At 34.3% G+C, this 16,236-nt stretch overlaps 1 protein-coding gene across 4 annotated transcripts in view; it reads right to left on the reverse strand.

Moving 5' to 3' along the window:
* The window catches only part of SLC25A21 (solute carrier family 25 member 21), a 283,725-nt gene that overhangs the window by 141,531 nt on the left and 125,958 nt on the right, over positions 1 to 16,236 (reverse strand). Inside the window, exon 1 of one of the 4 annotated variants that reach the window (XM_087921920.1) lies at positions 15,401 to 15,420. The exons of the other annotated variants lie outside the window; for them this stretch is intronic. The gene's annotated coding sequence lies outside the window, so the exon portion shown is untranslated. Of the gene's footprint in view, positions 1 to 15,400; positions 15,421 to 16,236 lie in introns of those variants that run through there. 4 annotated transcript variants of the gene reach the window in all.

Genomic DNA, 16,236 nt, shown 5'->3' on the forward strand with positions numbered 1-16,236 from the left:
CCTTGATTTTGGTCAGGTGCAAGGTTAAAAAAAAATCTCCATAATTACTTTCAGGAATCAAATACTCTTAAATACTCTAATTGAATGAAATTCCATTTTTTCAGTAGTGATTCTTATCTCAAATTAGATATCCTACTTTATGAACTATGCACTTTCCAAATTTAAACAAAATATATAGTATTCTACAGTCTCTTTGTTTTCAAGTGGAATATGTTTTCAATTAAAAAAAATAAAGCCCAGACCAGTTTAAATTGAACAACTGGATTTTTTATACTAATTTAACTTCTGTAGAACTTTGCAATGTCTGTACTCTGTGTTTTGTCAGTGCCAGATTCTCTCATTCTTATATTTCCCCTGTGCAATTCTTTATATGCATCTATGCCTAATCATGATGACACCACAGTGACAAAATATGTGTGTGATATCATAATGCAAGCTCCATGTTTTTGTACTTGCACACATGCAAGTACACATGAAACAGACTTTATGTTTCAATGTTCATCCCCTATTCCTTTTTATACTCTTACTGTAGTTCTGTTACATGGATGCCAGGAGCTTGTCTAAATATTCTGCACCCATGGTCCAGTTCTACCCATGAGATACAGATAGTAAATGTTTATATGGTTATATTCAGGTCAGTGTAAATATAAAGGGTGACACTAGAGTAATGGTAACTCTCCAATTCTTAAAACAAAACAAAAACAAAACAAAAACTCCAGGGGAAAAATTGCTTTTCAGAATAATGATGATGATCGGAATAACAACAATTATCATTATATCTTGGGTTTCCCAGCAGTAACCTTCTCCAGCAATAGGAGTAAATGGAATAGGGGAATAGAATAGAATGCAGTTTTTAGAAATTGCTTAGTGTACCTGCAGGTTTTTGCCTTTTGATGTTTTGTGCATGGTTTCAGTTGAACTTTGTATGCTGTACATAAATGTATCTGTATGGGTGTGTGTAAAAAGGAATATATTAGCAATCACTTTCCTGGAGGAAAATGGTAGGAGGGCTCAGTACACTTCACAGCACTGTCCACTGGGAAGACATGATAATATGTATTTCAGACTCAATATCTTGCAAACTGGTGTGCAATTGTTTCAGTGTGGGTGAGAATTTTTTGAGGTAACTTTTTCTACCTTGTTAGACACTGCACAGCAAAGTATTTTTCTGAGCAAGTACGAGCCCTATGATGTAAATCAAACCAGGAAACAAAACCACAAGGTCTGCTACAGTGGTGGGATTCAATTTTTTTTACTACCATTCTGTGGCTTGGTGAGCGTGGCAGGGGAAGGATACTGTAAAATCTCCAGTCAGAGGTGGTATTTGCCGGTTCTCCGAACTACTCAAAATTTCCGCTACCAGTTCTCCAGAATTGGTCAGAACACAGCTGAATACCACCTCTGGTCTGCTATAATTTTAATGTTGTGAGGTATAACAAAACTTCGAACACCCACTAGAACAGGGGTGTCAAACTCACGGCCCGTGGGCCAGATGTGTCATGTGCTGATTCCGTCCCCGCCCAGTTTAGCGAAGGGGGAAAAAAATCCCGATACATCACGTGACGCCACCATGACAACGCAAGTTTGACATCCCTGCACCAGATCCCTTTCTTGCAGAAATCATGAAAAATCACAGTAGGTTTAAGTTGTTTTCTTACATTTACTATATTTTCAGGGATGAGATTTTGCTTAGAGTCTTGTAAGGCTCTTCCTTTAATGGCTCTTCCTTTTCCAACATTACCTCTGTCTCCCTTTATACCACCTCTTATCAAAATCAACCTGCCCTTCAGGTAAATACATCCCAGGCATATTATACTATTAGAAACTTCTATAATTCATCCCACCCACCTCCATCCCTACTTAGCAGTTTCCCAAAGTCAACAAGCAAATCTTGCCACACCAGGACAGTTGGAAACTGGACCCTCCACCTTTTCTATTACAAACTAGTACTGGAGAATCTGTCTTGTCCGGAAACACAATTTTCTTCATCTTGGGACACACTGACTATTGATGGAAGTAGAAGATTATGGAGCATGTGTAGGTATTTCTAGTGAAATTGGTGTAGAAGATATGGGACACACTTTCCCACAGCTGCTGGTACCAAACCACCAGAATGTCATTACTGCAAACTGCATGCCTACCTGCATGAAGATTATAGTAATCATTAACAGAAATCACAACAATATAGGGTTTAATATCAAATGCATATACAATAGTATACTGTCAAAATGTCAAATATGCATATTGGCCAAAAAAAATGTTTAAGGACTAAGCCATGGTAAATTGACTAAAATTACAATAGCTGGTTTCAAACAATAGACTAGCTGAAGTCAAACAAATCATGTGAAGGTTTTCTATGATGGATGAGGTTAAGTAATATGAACCTCAAACCTACATCACCATGTTGTTCTGTGATCATAAATCCTGTGTTTCTCAGTTCTGTCATGTTTTGTGTGCGTCTGTACTTTCGTGTATGTGATAGTAAGGGAGGAACAACAACTTTTGACACAAAAACCTAATGTAATATAATACCAGAAACTGGAAGCCTCAACCCTATCTATGTGTTAGCCACAATTTAAATACGCATTCAAAATGAAAATTATATTGTTTACTACTGCCCAAAATTTTTTGACCATTAAAAATGTTGGTAAATACATTTTATCACAGAAAATTATTTCTAACATTTGTGGTGGAAGTAAAAGGGACAAAAATCTATTTGGTTTCCAAGTGAATTTATTGCCATAATTATTTAACAGAAGTCCTGGCAATATCATGCACAGCATTCTTTTAGTACGCAAACAACAAGAATTATATAATCATAATCCATGGTGATCAATGCAAATTGCATACTTCAGTAATTTGGATATTGTGCTTGCTACTGACTTGGCGATAGTAAATCTCCCTTTCTCTCCTAACCATAATATTTTTTTAAAGTATGATACGCTTTCCAAAAACTACACCATGCCTAATGCAGGATGAAACATTTGAAACCAGCAAGACAAATTTTTTTTATTTAAATACCTCATACCCACAACACTTATGATCTGTAAACTTAGCATTGTGGCATCTTAGAATTATTTATTAAAGCAACATGAGAATTGTGAAGAGTGTCCCAGTTTTGAGGGAGACCAATTTGGGCTTCTGCAGATATATAAACATTATTAAAATTTCTGTTGTTTTCATGATAAGATTATAATTATTACATATTTGTGGCTTTCTTTGAAACAAATGTATCAGTATTGTCATAAATTGTTCAGTGAAAATTAATACATAACGGTATTTTGTTTAGTAAAAAACCAAATAAGTACTAGAGCTTTAAGGGGGGAAAAATCAAGGGAGGTGTTCACAGCATGTAACTTTATAGCATCCAGGACAACTGAATGCCAGTTGTTAAAAAAGAATTTATAGTCCACCATTTTAAGGAACCATGTATAAAAACAGTTGTGAAAACAACCTAATACTTTGCCACATGCCTTTAACTCTCTTCTTAAATAAACTAATGGAAAACACACTTTAAAAATCTCTGTGAGTTAAATTGTAAAAAGTTCTCTTTTGCAGATTTGGCTTTTAAGTGTAGAACAACATGGAGGCTTTTGAAAGAGCTTTCCTTCCTTGACGTGAGGAAGAGCAGCTATTTATCAAAAGTGGCCTGGGGAGGCTGGCAGAATGAACTAATGAAGCCCATCTGTAGTCAAACATGATAGAAGGAATAAGGCAGTAGGTTAGTTCTGTAATTCCCAAATAGGGCCACTTTAAAGATACATCAATTCACTAATAATCTGAGACACTAATATGGGATTGGAAGGCCAGACAAGTACTGTATTGTACACTTTTATTGATAAATTTTAAACAACAAAGTTTCAGCTTAATAGCTTTTAATATGTATAATCAGTGTGGGAAGATAGCAGAAAAACTGAAATATTATTTCACTAAAAGTAGTACATAATAAGAGTAATAATAAAATTTGTATTTCTAAACTGATTGTGCAAGAAAGAGGTATTGTACGGTATATGTTTTAATCATAAAGAAAATAAGCATAGGTTATGTTCAAGTCCATGTAGATATAAAGCATAACACAAGAGTTTCAAAAGCCTGCTTGGAGAATATCATTTAGTTATAAATTTATTATTTAAATTTGTGTTCTGCCTTTCTCCAATGATGTTTTACTGTGATTAATAATAATTATAATAACATGCAAAAACAAAAAAAGTTTTTTTAAAAAAACAGGAACAGCAATAATAACATCCAGACAGTGTAATACACATTTTTAAAAAGTTTCAAAAAATTTACTTGTATGCAATTAGGCTAAAGGCTATTAAACTAAAAATGTGCAGATAAAGTTCTCTTAAGATTTTAATAACAGGATCCAACAACAAAACATTGTAGCCTGAAATGGAGAAAATATCCTCTCTTTGAGCTTCCCCCTGATCCATGTGCCTTGAATATTAGTAGGGTAGACAGAATGGGCTGTCAAGATTTTAAAACTAGCCAACATCTGTATCAGAAGGCTTTGAGCCCATCAGAACTAACTCCAGACATTGGCAATTAGCTTGTTCAGAGAATTATTTTTTCCTTGCTTCATTTGTAAGTGCATGTGGAGTGGAAGAACAAGGGGAGCCAATTGATGATCTGTGCATTGGGATTTTGTGGTACAAACCACACGATTTACATACTTGTGTCCAATGTTAGGACTCAAAAACAAAAGCCTACGGTTTGGGTCATAATTTGTTTCATCACTTTGTTGCAACTGTGGTTTGTACCACATGCCAAATTCTCCACTATAAGGTTTGGGGAATTGTTTGTGGGCTGGCTTTTGTTTTTTTATTTTATTTTTTAAATTAGAGCAATGCTGCAGCTTTTGGGAGTTTGTGAAGTTAATTTGGGTAGGAAATTTTTCATGACTTTGCTTACTAGATAGAGAGTCCTGTTAGATATAGAATGTATTTTCCCTTCCTCAGCTTCAGCCACTGCAGAAAATGCAGAACACTTTATTTATTTACTTATTTTTGTCAATTGCTTACAAGATAATAGGTGTAAGTAAAAACATAGTTATGAATACATGGATACAAATAAGATGTCACTGGGACACCCTACCCACTGCAGGCCTCAACTACAATCTATAAAGGTATTTGCCTTCTGGAATGAGGTTTCCTCTGAAACCTGGATGCCTCTCACCCTGCTCAGAGGTCTAAAAAGAACTAGCTGTTCTCCCAGGCCTTGGTCTAAAGTGGCTGGAGCTCCCTACACAAGTTGATGGGACATATTGATGGGATGTATGGAGAGGTATCTGACAAGTTTGTCACCTTGTTCCTTCTTTTTCATTCATTCTAATTTGGTTTTCTATTCTTATTTCTGCATATTGTTTTTATACTGCCTAGTGTATCATGAACCATCCAGCGTAGTTTGAAGTTTGGAAGCATCAAATTCAATACAATAAATAATAAATCTATGTCTCCTGAAACACAGATTGTCCCTGCTCCAAGAGAAAGCAAATATCTAAGGCAAGTTCCCACAATTCAGTGCCATTCTGATTTGTTAGATTAAAACAACTCCTTTCATCCCTTGCTATGGGTATTGGAATCACCATGCTGGCAGATGAAGATTAAACTAAAGGATGTTATTTAAGCACTCTGTCTATGAATTTGCTGCACAGTACTCACAACTGTTATTTTATTTGATCTCTTCATGTTAAGAATGGTGAGCTGCTTAATTAATTAAAGTGCCAATGTCTTTCTATGAGACTAATCCGTCAAACTGTACCTTGTGCAAATAAAATGCCTGTTTTGCAAAGTACCCTTTTTTCTGGTAAAAAAAATCATGCTGGAAAGAAATTGGAACAATATTCTAAGCTGCCCAAACAAGAACTTTTCTGCAGGAAACAAAAATGATTGATGAAAAAGATCCTTTGGCATTTTGCCCAGACAGGAATCAAGTCAATAATTAATTAACTGCTAACAACCTAGTTTTGAAAAAAAGAAACCATTTCATGGTAAAAGGGAGAATAATTTTATTTGCTCAGAAGTTGTTTTTTTAAAATTTCTATCCTTCCTATTTTTTCTGAGTACTAAGATTTATTATCAGCTGGTAGTACAATAGAATTTTCTAAACAATGTTTCAATGGTTCATTGGGTTTTCTTTTTCTTCTGCTTGCTGACATTTTATAATTTAATAAGATGGGTTGAAAGAACTGTGCTGTATCATTTGTTTAATATTTATTTTGGTATCTAATACACAGCGTTTAAGATTTGTGCAGCTGGTGAAGGAATACAAAAAATTTTTCTGTGCTTGTAGCACTAACTGGGCAACTGACTGTCTTCCCATGGTATATTTAAAAAAGGCCTTAGAAAGTCCTCTGAGTTTGTCTGGTCCATTGAAAAGAAACCACCATTACAGATTTTACCAAAGGAGAAATTCCCTGCAATTTGACAGAAGTATAATGAGTCAACTCTTATAGACTTGTATGGTGGTAACAGTTTCCAGAAAAGGAAAAGTGCAAATCAGGAAGGAAAGCATAAGGAGCAATGGGGATTCAATAGTTTTTAATACATCAACGTTTGAGAACAGGGATTTCAATTCAGCAGAAGCTTTTCTGCAGTCCGCAGGGACCTCAGAACCACATAAGGAATAACAGAATATTATGCCTTCTCTTCTGTTAGCAGGAAGAGAAAGAATTTTTCCACCAGCAGAAGTCTGAGAGTGAAATCTCTGCCACTGACTGCCCTATGCAGGCATTCTGACTGCTCACATGAGGGCTAAAAGGATGGTGGAGGTGAGGAAATGCATGCTTTTTGCCCTCATACACCTGCATACAGCATTGGTTATCTTGCATCTGACATGTAAGGTGATCGGAACTGCAATAATGGAGCTTTTGTTTACGCATCATTTTCTGCATTCATTAAAAGTCAAACTAGACACAGCTTTGCTTTCTATTTGATGTATTCTGTGCAGTTCTTTAGAAAATCAAAGAAACAAATTATTTCTCTAACTTAAATCCTGTTGCCAGGACACTTTTTGTTCCATGAATAAGCTTGGGTTTTAGCTCACAGAGTGACTTTGCTGATAAAATAGACAATCATTTTCTGCATTCAATCATTTTCTCTATGCTATTTGGTAGGAAGATAATAGAAATGATAACACGCAATCTGCTACACGTTCTTTAAAGCTCTTATTCTTTTTACACAGTTTTGCTCCAAAGTAATCTAGGAAATGAATTAAATATTTCAAATTTTAACTTCTGGCTCAGAATGCTTCCTGGTGCGTCTTGTTTCCTAAAGGTAAATCTCATACACTGTGCTTATCTGGTGAAACAAAGGTATCAGTTTCTGAAATGTTTTCCATCTTCTCAGTTCCCAAGCCATGAATCACACCAGATAAAAGACCAGACAATAAGATGGGGTGGGGGTGGGGGAACAAAACCTGTGAGTTACAGAACTCCTAAGTAAATTGGTGTCTGCCTTTACCAAGCTGAATCGCAAACAGTTCCCTCCCTTCTTGTGATCCTTCTTCAAACAATCCCTTCATTTACGTGGGGTGCACTTCCTGAAAACAATAAATGAGCTGGTGAGTTATCTTCTCATTAAGACCCGTGAAACTGCCAAATGAGTTAGAATGCTTCTTTTAACAATGCTTTCCCTCCTCTTTCTGCCTATCTTGTACTGATCTGGATTTCACCAAATCTCTTGTGTCTTCTAAAGCCTAGAAAACAAAAAGGCAACTTGAAGCCTAACCTGCTAAATGTGCATATTATGAAGTTGTGCTTCGTGCGAATACAGAAAATATTCCATGACTATAAACTCAGATTGTTCTATCATCCTTTGCGAAGACAGGTAGGATACTAGTTAATCAGGGATGCATTCTGGCATCCTGCTCTTCAATTTCTATGTTGTTCATTTATTCATATCAGAAGCATCACAATTAAAATAAGGCTTACTATATAACATAAAATTTAAAATACAAGATTAAAATTTGTACAAATTAAACATACCTTGCCCAGAAACAAATCCGGGTGTCCCCTGGGCAACAGCTTATAATTGGCTAATCTTTTCAGCCTAGAAACATCTGAAGCATAGTGAGGTGCTCATTTCCACCTAACTTCTACATTAATGATATGGTAAAATGGCTAAATAAACCAAATCACTAACCTCCACAAAATAGGGGATCGAAGCGTTGTTCTGTTGCTCTGTGCAGATGAAGCTGTGTCCAGGACACCTGTTAGGTCTTAAAAGAGCCATGTAAACCTCGTCCAGTATAATGACAAACTGGACATAAACTACCAGAAAACGAACATTATGGCCTTTGCTAAAAGGAGAAAACTCCACTCATGGTATCTTAATGGACATAACACACAGCAAGTGACCACCTTTAAGTATCTAGGTATAGTCAAACATGCCATGGGCTCAGGAAAAGTGCACTGTAAATCTCTGGCCAAAGATCTATTCTCATTTTTTTCTGCACAGAGAAAGGATACTATGTTCCTGCTGCAATTTAGTTTTTTCAGGCCAAGTCATTAGTGTTCCAAATGCACTGGAGAAAGGACTGATAAAAGTTAAAGCAAGAATCTGCACAGCTTCCTTAAATCTTTGACTAAAACTTAATTTCAATCCATAAGATCTTGCACCATTAATTCTCCAAGATAAATTATCTTCTTCATGGATCTAGCCCGTTGAGTCCAACCTTGTTAAACTAGGTTTTTCTCCAACCTCAGTACTAGAAATAGACTATAGCAGTGATGGGATTCAAACATTTTTACTACTGGTTCTGTGGCCAAGGCTTGATAGGCGTGGCATGGCATGGATGGGCGTGGCAGGGGAAGGTTACTGCAAAATTCCATTCCCTCCCCACCCCATTAACCTGCTTTCCAGCTCCTTTGTCCTGTGCAGGGCAACAAAAGAAGACCCAGCTAATCAGCTGGGACTTGGGTGGCAGAGAATGCATGTGGGTGGGGCCAGTCAGAGGTGGTATTTGCTGGTTCTCTGAACTACTCAAAATTTCTGCTACCGGTTCTCCAGAACTGATCAGAACCTGCTGAATACCACCTCTGGACTATAGGTAGTCCTCGACTTGCAACAGTTCATTTAGTGACTGTTCAAAGTTACAGTGACACTGAAAAAAACTGACTTATGACCATTTTTCACATTTATTACCATTACAGCATCTCCATGGTCACATGATTTACATTCAGATGCTCGACAACTGAGTCACATTTATGACAGTTGCAGTGTCCTGTGGTCACGTGATTCCCTTTTGGGACCTTCTGACAAGCAAAGACAATGGGGAAGCCAGGCTCACTTAGCAACCATGTTACTAATTTAAGAACTCCAGTGATTCACTTAACAACTGTGGCAAGAAAAGTCATAAAATGGGGCAAAACTCACTTAACAAACTTCCCACTTAGCAACCTAAATCTTGGGTTCCATTGTGGTCATGCGTTGAGGACTACCTGTAAGATCAGGCAAAACAAACCATGAGACAAACAGTAGAGGACATAGAGAGGCAAGCGGGCTCGGAGAAAGCTCCATTGTTTCTGGTTGCAGATTCTATCAAATATACTGTCACCCCTGCCAGTTATCTTTGCCCATTAGAGACCGCAACTCATCAGAAAGCTTTTTTGCTTGCACAGTGGCATGCAATTCCATCAGCCATTCTGGGTGGCAAAGGGGTACCACTGACTGAAAGGCTCTGTCCCTTGATTCTGGAGAGCGGAAACCTCTGGGCATATCCTTCTTTGCTGCTCTTTTTATAGAGACACTCAAATAAAATTTATTTTCCCGACAATTAATAGGTATCCTGGCCATTCCAATACCATCTACTTTCAGTGACTGCTTAAAGACAAATGGATCATAGTCAGCACAGGTAGCTAGATTCTATGCAGCAACAGAATCTGATGAATGATCCACTATAAATGTTACAAAATTAATAGTATTATCACCATGTTGCATATTAGTATCCAATGACTGTAGGCCATCACAATTTAAGAACTAATATTATATTATAGCTTAGGCTGTGTCCTTGTATATGTGCAACTGATGGATAGGATGCCAAATTTTTATTTTAACATAGATTGTATTTGTTATTTCTTATTATTTTATTCTAGAATTTTTAACTGGATACTCTTTTGTATTCTTAATTGTACTGGTCTTTGACTGTAATAAACATTTGACTTTGACTACTAATTAATCATTCAATAAAATCAGAGATGGTTACTTGAAAACTAGCCTGAGGTTTTATGATTTGTAACAGATGTAGTTAATCTTAGGAAATGACAATCCTTGATACTCTTCCTGAATATATTAAGATTTCACTTTTGTTTAGAAAACAAAAATGCTATCTGCAGACATACGGATGAGTATCTTATGTGGACATAACTAAAATAAAACATTTTTAAATGCAAACATTAATCTACTATTACAGATTCTTTGTTCCTTTGAACTTTTAAAAAATTATCCATTATTACTTTTCCTGAGGAATGGAAAGATGCATATGCTAAACAGTTTAATTGTCTTAACTAGAACCCTACATTTTTTTCAGAATTATTCTTAATAAAATATTTGGGGGGAAATGTTTTGAATAAGTGGGCAAAAATAGAATTTTGGGGAAAAACTTTTCAGTAATGTATGGTGATGTAATGTAACATGTAACATGAATGTACATGTTTTGTGCTGCCATTTTAGTTACTTTGGAGTGTGTACTATTGTGTACTATTGTGTTCTAATAGAATGGCATCTGCTGGGAAAATGACTTTAACTTCTACTGGATATTTTTCCATGCTTTCCTTCTGCTCTAGAGAATCTTTTTGAGTAGATTTGGAATGCATGGAGACACTGCAGGGGGAACAGAAGTAAATGCAGTCAGACTACACAAGCAGAAACACAAGCATTGAATCCTGCATGTACAATAGGTACATTGCTTTGAACAGAATCACCTGTGGAGTGTGGTAAAAAAAATGTGAGGCTGGTGGCCATGATGGTACAACTGAAACTGTTTTATGTGTTTTGCAAATTAAAAAAATGAATTAAGCTTTGATAACACCATTGTGGCCACCAATTTTTTTTTTAACCCTGGTCATCCCTGAGCTTCAAGAAATTATGCCATAAGTCGTGGAATAATAGTAATATCCAATATCAGGCATTTATTTTATTGTAATGAAGCAGTCTGGTATATAGTGGTGATTTCTCCAACAAAATATATCAATAAACAGTGATTATAAATAAACAGTATACAGTATAACAAATAAACAATAAACAGTAAAATGAATGAGTGAAATAATAATATGTACATATACTTATATGATATTCTATGGGTAAAAAAAATCCATCAATACATTCATCAAATATAGTTTTAAATTTTCACCAGAACTATGATAATTAATAATCCAAGTAAAGCTATACATGGTCAAATTAAAGGGGGAGGGGAATTCATCTACAATTCTAAGGGGATAGAAAGAAGCCTCACTTGTTACAGAATTTTTTTTCTACATTAAAATCTGTTTTAATTATTTTTACTGTATTTCCCTTGGCATGGGATTGATCATTAATTTTTGCTAATGATTTGTGACTGTAAAAGGTATAAAGCAAATGGCAACAGAATGAATATGAGTTTTGCATTTGCAAACCTGTCATCCCTTTTCTGGAAGAAACATGACAAAAAAAAACAACCCTCTATTTTTCCCACATGATCCTTTGAAAGTAGTCTCCCAAAAGGTAGAATTCAGTCCTTTCTCTTTACTGTTTACTTTCACGCTATTACTTTCTTGCTGGCACAATGAAGAAGAAAACTGCTAATGGAAAGCAACAAATCTATCATTTGGGATTCTACAACTGTTATTTTACTTTACCTCAATGATTGAAAAGCAACCTCAAAGTGATTGCACTCCTAAGATGGTTCTGTTTTCCTGAGGTCATTGGAAGTTGGCCCTGTATGAAAATTTTTTTTAAAAAATCCCACTGCAGGGTAAAATAAAACCATGGGAAAATAGATACTGTTTTTCATGGCTAAATGAGACATTGTTAAAACATATTTAATAGAAAAAATGTTTTTGATGCAATCTATTTCAGCTTGTCTGGCTTATAGGAATTGTATCTACCTGAACTTTCATCTGTAAATTCATTTCTCCTTTCTAGAAGGCGGAAGAGAATAATTGTCACTCACTGCCAGAAAGACCTGTCCTCTTTAAATTAAATATGGAGTATGTTGGAGGCAAGCTGGGCATTTCCAGAACACAGCTCATTCACTCAGCAAATGAATACGATTTGTGGTCAAGAATGGTAGCTATAAAATGGAGTCAATGCTGCACATGAATAAAACAAGCTTTGGATGTAGAGTCACAAAAACAATATTCTGGCAAGACCAGCGGCAATGAGGTTCATGCTATGCTATTAACCATTTTCTTTTTTATAGATTTAATTAGCAGCTATTTGTAGTGGCTTTTTGAAAACTTGTAGCTGTTTCATTGTCTAGCCAAAATATGCAGTTACTTTTGCAGTAAAGTAAACATTTTTTACTCACTGGCTTCTATGCTTCTCTCATATTTGATTCATTTGTTAATCACATCTGCAAAGAGAGGCTATGTTTACAGGACAACAGTTTTTCACAACTTCACTATTCTCCTTTGATATGACAGAATGATATTTTCAAAAGAGCTTCTTCTAGTTGGGTAGGTATGAAAGACAGACTGGGTTCAACAGCTTCAAGGCCTGAAAACACAACATATAACTGATCATACTTAACTTCTGAGTAAAAAAAAAAAAAATCTATTAAGGAAGAATATTTTACATCCAAACCAGTTGAGTATGTATATCTCTTGAGCAAGCAGGCAACAATTTCTTAAGTAGATCTTCCTTATAATTTTAATAAACACTTGTATATCACATTTAAATTTTCATAACTTTTCAAAATTCAGGAAAATAAAACATATCACGTGCTTATGTGATATTGATATTTAAAGATAATTTTATATATTCTATGAAGCATACATATGAAAAGTATGTGTCTCCAAATGTTTGCAGCTTAGGAAACAGTTGGGACAAAAGGAAGCAACATTTATTACATTTTCAACTTTCATAATTTCTAAATGTATACAAAAACACTTTCTCCAAGATGGAGCATTTCAATAAAAAGATGTATTTTTATCTGCAAACTTGTGTCTATAGTATTTGGTTTAAACACCATTTTCATGCAATGATGGTAGCAGTAATCTTGTCCCCATTATTTCTACCATTCAAGATTAAACTATTTCTATCTTGTACATTAGATCTAGGATATCAATAGAAAAAGTCAGCATTTGCTACATATTAACATAAAGTATTTTTATATAAATGGGATGCACACATACACACACATATATGATTAATACAATGAATTATGTAATGCCATTAGTAACATACCAAGGAGTTTTGTTTTTTAAACTGCACAACACAAATTTGAAGCATATGGAATAAGAAATATTTGCAGAAAAAAAACTTTAAATATGAAGGAATTAGACTTTTAATTCCCCCCTCCCCACCAACCCAAACTGGAATAGATTGGGATCATTTGTGAAACTTTCAGATATATATTAAAAATGTTTAATCATGATGCAATGTTTAATATGAATCTATAAAAAGATAGCAACCTAAATGTTCATAGATCAATAATTAGAACCAAACTCAACTGAAAATAAGAAAACCAGAAAAACATACACTCTGCTCTGCTATTTTTTAAAAATACTTTCTTCTAATTTAGGAGATGAACTATAGAAATTCTACAGAAACAGTATGACTACTTCACTAAAACTGAAGTCTAGCACAAGACTATTTAGAACGAAGCTACATTGATTTTAATAGGACTCACTCCTATATATAATCTACAGGGTTGCCATCTACATACTTTTGAAATACAATACGGACTGTTAGTCTATTAAAATGTTACTTAGTGTAAGCAACTACTCTATGCAACAAGTAAGGCAAACTTCATTTTATAATGTAGCGTGCTAAATTTATAGGCATTGGCCATTTCTCTGTCACAATTTTATAAGTGCAAAAGTATTTTGAACAAGTCATTATTATTGCCAAAATGACTCTACATTTTAAAAAATCAATCTTGGTTCTTGCTCTAACCTAAAACTAATGATTTTAGGTAGAAAAACCTAAAAGCAGTTTTATAGTCCATAAAGGTGTACTGATTATAAAATACAGTATTCTTATTCCTGAATTGATCACATGAAAGCTTCCACTTTTATTATAAACTTTTTATAGCTTTGTAAAATTAACTGAAACGGGATCCTCAGTGCAGTAGACGGAGTCTATGAACATTCTAACTACATTCCAACTGCTAGCTATACTAGATCCACATATGTAGATTAAGGGTCAGCATCCTCCTACATAAGCAAATCCTGGATAAAAGGAAGCTTAATCTAAAAATTGTTGTTGCAGCACCAGCTTAAGAAACATGAGAAATCCAAGTTTAGAACTCTGTAATAGGACATAGATATTTCACAACATCTTGTTGTATACTCCAGAATCACAAAAAATATGGAATTTTTTCCTGCCATTTCATGAATCCACAAGTGATTTCTAAATAAATCTAATAAATGCTGTGAAATACCACTTTCTGCTATAAGGAGTAACAATGTTTATTTTGTTTTCATAAATTTATAGAACTATCCTACTTTGTTTGAAAAGGTGCTTTAATTTGTATTTTATGTTTAATGTAGCTGTTAAACTTTTCCCTTAAATGGAAATTATATGCTTTATATATCAGTTTATCATACCAAAACATTATTGATAGTTTTATTGCAAATTAAATTCTAGATAACATTCTCACACCATGTGCTGCTTAGATACTATCATTCAGTTTATAAAATATGATCATATAGCAGCTACAGAAAGTTAAATAGAAATTGAATTAAATAAATAAATAAAATTAACTTTTTATTTTAATATAAAAACCTTTATGAATAGTAACAATTAAATTACAATTTAAACATTGGGGAGTAAGACTGTTTGACACTAAAGTACTTACTTTTGAATAAACATGAATAGCTTTGTAATATATAATATTCAGATTTCAGAAGTTAACAGTTCAATTTAAATAGTGTTATTGTAACCTTATGAAGTTAGTTCATAATTTATTTAAAATATAGTATTTAAAACCACTTTGAGGATCTGAATTTACAGTCTTAAACATTATGAAGTGCATTCTACTGACTTCAGTGGTGTTGATTACTTTTCAGTACATTTTCTTACGAAATTTAATAAAGAAATCTTAATTTCTATTCAGTGAAAATAAGTTACATTTGATCAAGACTATTTGGCCTAGCATGAAGAATAAAACAGTACAAATATTGCATTATGTTTATATTTAAAAGATTTTATTTATACAAATGTTCTGATGTGATAATGTTCAAATGTTCTTCATTTCTTACCTTAAGAATGGCTCATTTTCCTCAACTCCATTATTTATTCTTTTGCTACTAATCATTAGTACAGTCCCCTAATAAAATCTCTTTCTGAAAAAAGCAATCTCAAAAAAAAAAAGGCATGTCTTCACAATAATATGAAAGCCAGAGACAAGTCCATAATACATAACATTTACTTAACTGGGCAGTACACATTCAGCATTCTTTTGTTTAAATTAACTTTTCTTTTTATTTTCATTACCTTTGTCTAATAATAGAAAGGTGAAAGGGTTGTACTGTCACCTAGTGGATAAAGGTAGTAGAAGTATCTACCTAGTATTTTAGTCCTGCAAGTTAGAGTTTTTTCAGAAGTTCAAAATATATGGCAAGTCAAACTACTGTTGCTATTGTAACGGTTAAACTGAAAGGCAAAAGGTCTGAGATAACATAATGCTAGCACTGATATTATAGTGTTATTCAGGGGTTCTTCGGTATAGATTTAAATTATTAATTCTTTATGATAAAACATGAAAAATACATTTCCTGTCTAGAATAACATGAAGTAAATACGAGGTACTAAAAATGGTACCTAGGGTTTATTTCCATCCAGACTGTACTTTATAACTGTTTAGGCAACATTTTTGTTTCCTATCCTGTCAGATGGAAGTTGTATTAATGCATGTTTGAAAGAAATTATTTTATTAAATTCGACTAAATTGTATTCTGCACACTTGTTTGAATACTATTTTCGGCTTCCTTTCACTTTCACTTTGAAGAAATAGTTCCTAATTTCTTATTCATCCAGTATTTTGCCAGATGCTTCCCTTGAACTCACACCCAGCAGTAAAAGACACATTTGCTCT

This window comes from Pseudonaja textilis, chromosome 1, assembly GCF_049901715.1.
Source record: "Pseudonaja textilis isolate UNSWEBS1 chromosome 1, rPseTex1.2, whole genome shotgun sequence".
Classification (NCBI taxonomy): Eukaryota; Metazoa; Chordata; class Lepidosauria; order Squamata; family Elapidae; genus Pseudonaja; species Pseudonaja textilis.